Raw genomic sequence first — 5,289 nt, forward strand, 5'->3', positions numbered from 1 at the left:
TCGCTCCGTCGCCCCCTCGCTCTCGCTCCGTCGCCCCCTCGCTCTCGTATCAACTTGGTGAATCTCTCCGGAAAAATGCACATATCTGCACGTGTGTAGATAAAGACCGGCATTATACAAATCTCTCTCTGTGGCCAGTACAGCATGCCTGTACTTGCAGAGTGCATGAGTTGTGGAAAAGTTTTTACTCTCCACCTTCTGCCAGTTCCTGATTTGGAAGAAATTCAAATTCCTTTCAATGAAAAAGAGTTCAAGAAAGAGCTGCTGTGCTTTTTCTCTTTAAATGGTTCCTTCATGCGTTGTTGGCTAGGCCAGTGTTTATTGCCTGTCCCTAACTGCCCTTGAGAAACTGCTGCCAATGGGCACTGCTGTAGTATAAAGGCAAAATTCAGGCTCATTTCAGCCTGCCTTTGGGCTGTAGTAACTGAATCCGATTATTAACAAGGTAGGCTGAGTTAGCTCCTCAATTTGCGGCTGTCCCCCCAAAGCCTTTACAGAGATATGCTATTTGTTACAAAATCATTTTGTTTGCTTCAACTCATACAGATATATAGCACAGAAACAGACCCTTCGGTCTTCCTTGTCCATGTCGACCAGATAGCCTAAGTCAATCTAGTCCCATTTGCCAGCATTTGGCCCGTATCCCTCTAAACCCTTCCTATTCATATACCCATCCAGGTGCCTTTTAAATGTTCTAATTGTACCAGCCTCCACCACTTCCTCTGGCAGCTCATTCCATACATACACTACCCTCTGCGTGAAAATGTTGCTCCTTATATCCCTTTTAAATCTTTCCCCTCTCACCTTAAACCTATGCTGTCTGGTTTTGGACTCCCCCACCCTGGGGAAAAGACCTGGGGTATTCACCCTATCCATGCCCTTCATGACTTTATAAACCTCTATAAGGTCACCCCTCAGCTTCTGATGCTCCAGGGAACATAGCCCCAGCCTATTCAGCCTCTCCCTATAACTCAAACCCTCCAACTCTGGCAACATCCTTGTAAATCTTTTCTGAACCCTTCAAAGTTTCACAAAATCTTTCCTGTAGCAAGGAGACCAGAATTGTACACAGTATTCCAAAAGTGGCCTAATCGATGTGTTGCATGGCTGCAACATGACCTCCCACCTCCTTTAACAATGCACTGACCAATAAAGACAAGCATGCCAAACACCACCTTCACTGCCCTGTCTACCTGTGGCTCCACTTTCAAGAAACTATGAGCCTGCACTCCAAGGTCTCTTTGTTCAGCAACACACTCCAGGACTTTACCATTAAGTGTACAAGTCCTGCCCTGATTTGCCTTTACAAAGTGCAGCACCTCACATTTGTCTAAATTAAACTCCATCTGCCACTCCTCAGTCCATTGGCCCATCTGGTCATGATCCTGTTGTACTCTGAGGTAACCTTTTCGCTGTCCTCTGCACCTCCAATTTTGGTGTTATCTGCAAACTTACTAACCATACCTCCTATGTTCACATCCAAATCACTTGTATAAATGACAAAAAGTAGTGGACCTAAGATTGATTCTTGTGGCACTCCACTGGTCACATGCTTCCAGTTTGAAAAGCAACCCTCCACCATCACCCTCTGTCTTCTACCTTCATGCCAGTTCTGTATCCAAATGGCTAGCTCTCCTTGTATTTTGTGTGATCTAACCTTGCTACCAGTCTGCCATAAAGAACCTTGTTGAATGCCTTACTGAAGTTCATATATATCACATCCATTGCTCTGCCCTCATCAATCCTCTTCGTTACTTCTTGAAAAAAAACTCAATCAAGTTAGTGAGACATGATTTCCCCCACATGCAGCTGTGTTGACTATCCCTAATCAGACCTTGCCTTTCCAAATACATGTAAACCCTCAGGATTCCTTCCAACAACTTGCCCACCACTAACGTCAGGCTCATCTATCTGTAGTTCCCTGGCTTTTCCTTAACCACCCTTCTTAAATAGTGGCATCATGTTAGCCAACCTCCAGCCTTCTGACACCTCGCGCATGGCTATCGATGATACAAATATCTCAGCAAGGGGCCCAGCAATCACTGCCCTAGCTTCCCACAGACTTCTAGGATACACCTGATCAGGCCCCATAACAGATAAGGCATAAAAACCTGTTAAAGGAGTCCTTGATTTGTGCTGTGAGGAAATAGTTAGTTATGTATTTTCAATAAGGTATTGCCACATGATTTTATGATTGTTAGTGTGTGGAAGCAGGCCTATTGAGTCCACACTGACCCTCCAAACAGCATCCCACCCAAACCCAGCCCCCTACCCTTTCCCTGTAACCCTGCATTTCCCATGGTCTCTCCAGCCGGCCTGCACATCCCAGATGCTATGGGAAACTTAGCATGGCTAATCCATCTAACCTGCACATCTTTGGACTGTGTGATTGTCAGTTTCCATCTATTTTCTTTCTTGGTGACTTTTAGTAGGAATGTGACCGATGGCACAGTTAGTAGCAATCTCGGACAGGAGTACATGAATTAAAGATACTCATGCAGTGCTGCGCTCTGGGAGGGTTGTGCTGTGGGAGGAGCTGTCTATCGGATGTGATGTTAAACTGAGGATCCCTCTGCCCTCGCAGGTGGATGCAAAAGATCCCATGATACTTTTTCAAAGAAGAGCAGGGGCGTTTTTCCAGGTGTCCAGGAGCACGGTGGCTCAGTAGATAGCACTGCAGCCTCACCGCTCCAGGGACCTGGGTTCAATTCTGCCCTCGGGTGACTGTCTGTGTGGCATTTGCACGTTCTCCCCGTGTCTTTGTGGGTTCCTCCCACAGTCCAAAGCTGTGCAGGTTAGGGGGATTGACCGTGCTAAATTGTCCATAATGTTCAGGGATGTGCAGGGTCAGGTGGGTTAGCCATGGGAAATGCAGGGCTACGGGGACTCGGGGTGTGGGTCTGGATGGGATGCTCTTCAGAGGGTCAGTGCGGACTTGATGGGCCAAATGGCCTCCTTCTGCATTGTAGGCATTCTATGACAGTACTTATCCCTCAATTGACACTGAAGATACAGATTGTCTGGTTGTTCTCAGCTTTATTGTGGGAGCTTCCTGTCTGCAACTTGGTTGTTGCGTTTCCTGCACTACGGCAGTGATGGCACTTCGAGATGGCCTTACCCCCCCTCCCTTTCTCCGTATCCAGCTTCCTCCACCTGTCTAATCCCTTTCAGGAATCTGCATTCCTCCATCTCTGGCTTCCTGCATTTCCTACATTTTCTTCACACGTCATTGGTTGCTGTGCCTTGGGCTATCTTTCACGTTCCTTGGTTCTAGAATTCCCTCCTGCAAACTCTTCATTTCCCATCTCTGAAAACACTCCTCAAAAGTTGCATCTTCGTTCGAGCTTCAGGTCACGCAATATCTGCTTGTATGGGTCAGCATCAAATTTTGTTAACCGTGCTCCTACAGAGCACCTTGGGACATTTTACAGCATTAAAAAGGTACTACACAAATACAGCTTGTTGACTCGGAGAATTGCCTTTCTCACTTTCTGAATCACGTGACATATTTTCTTGGCTTTTGATCCGGGGCTCACTTTTCAGCCAATTTCTCACATTTTGATGTCCTCTCGACTCTTAAAACTTTGTAACTGACTCCTGTCGTTTGTTTTCTACATAATGACAAAGCTCTTCACATACTGTGTATTAACTTTTACTGACCAGAACAGAAGGGTATAACATGACGTCTGGTCCCAATCAGGAGAGAAACAACAGCTTTGCTTTGCCCTTTAATAACGTCAACACCCATACAGATGAAAGCAGGCGTGGTTTGATGTCTTTAATGGCATTGTGATTACTGTGTGCTTTCTGCAGATTAAAAAGCTTTTAGATTTTGGATTTTGTAAACACTGATTTAGGTTTTATATAAATTGATCTAGTTTCAACGTCCCTGGAACCAAATGAATAAAACAAGTTAATTCAACAAAAATTGAATACTGTAGTAAAGAGAGGGGCTTGGCTGATTTTTGTTTTGTCTTGCAGTCATCAGGGCAAATACAAGAATGCCAAATTTTGAAAGATCACAACAATTTTATATTACAGGAGAAGAAGGTGCTAAATGGGTCCTTGTGCATGAATAAATTTTGCTCATAGCAAGCATAAATAAGCCATGTTATGAGCTTGTCTGAAATCACTTGTTCATTTGGGATTGTTCAGTAATTTCTGGCCTATTATACAGTATTTCACAATTGGTAATTTACATTGGGATTTGCAAGTGGAGTTTTGATCCCAGGGTCACATGTGTTGAGAGGGTGCAGGCGTTCTGAGATGGTGCACCCTCCTCGGCTTGACCTTCCACTTTGCCTCAGAGGTAGGCAGGGTGGGGGTAGAAGGCCTGACCAACTCTGGAGTGCCCTGAAAGGAAACAGCTAATGGAGGGGTGGGGGAGGAGTGGGTACCTGAGGTTCCTCCTCTGATTGTGCACCTACCCCGCCTCCTCATGTTGAGTGGCCACCGGAGTGAGGGCAACAAGGGGAAGCGATGGCCTAGTGGTATTAGCGCTGGACTGTTAATCCAGAGACCCAGTAATGTTCTGGGGACCTGGGTTCGAATCCTGCCATGGCAGATGGTGAAAACTGAATTCAATAAACATCTGGAATTAAGAATCTAATGATGACCATGAATCCATTGCCAATTGTTGGAAAAACCCGTCTGGTTCACTAATGCCCTTTAGCGAAGGAAACTGCCATTCTTTCCTGGTCTGGCCTACATGTGACTCCAGACCCATAGCAATGTGGTTGACTCTTAACTGCCCTCTGGGCAATTAGGGATGGGCAATAAATGTTGCCTAGCCAGCAATGCCCTCATCCCGTGAATGAATAAAGGATAAAGAATAAAGGAATATCCCTTGTTCCCCTGTTTCCCACACCCACCCAGATTGGTTGTTGGATGCAATGGTGGGGATGCAGGTCCATTGACTCTGAGCTAGACCCTTTTGTACCTGAAGTGCCAGGTTTGCAGTGAGTATACTTGCTGCAGTCCCATCCAGCCTTTGTGTTGGGTTGCCCAGTGCCCCTGAACAAACCTGCTCCTGTGTCTGCGTGTGCGGCTCACCGAAGTCAAGACTCGTTGACACCATGTGATCCTTTCTTCCTTGGCACTGAGCAGGAGCCTGGTCACACGCAGCAGCGTACCAACTAATTTTTTATTTTGTCTTCCGTGCGGTGATCCAAGGTATGTGCACCACAGCAGCCTCTAGACTCTCAAGTCAACACAGCAAACTGTGCACGCACTGTCAGACAGTGCATCCTCCAAAATTACTGTACACCCCTTTACCTTTGTGCTGTCTGA

At 46.1% G+C, this 5,289-nt stretch overlaps 1 protein-coding gene across 1 annotated transcript in view; it reads left to right on the forward strand.

The window, feature by feature from the left end:
* LOC109917588 (glutamine--fructose-6-phosphate aminotransferase [isomerizing] 1-like) overlaps nucleotides 1–5,289 on the forward strand; it is a gene marked incomplete at its 5' end in the record, with an annotated part of 80,688 nt that overhangs the window by 51,076 nt on the left and 24,323 nt on the right. The window lies entirely within an intron of this gene.

This window comes from Rhincodon typus, chromosome 34 (genome assembly GCF_021869965.1).
Source record: "Rhincodon typus isolate 14 chromosome 34, sRhiTyp1.1, whole genome shotgun sequence".
Classification (NCBI taxonomy): domain Eukaryota; kingdom Metazoa; phylum Chordata; class Chondrichthyes; order Orectolobiformes; family Rhincodontidae; genus Rhincodon; species Rhincodon typus.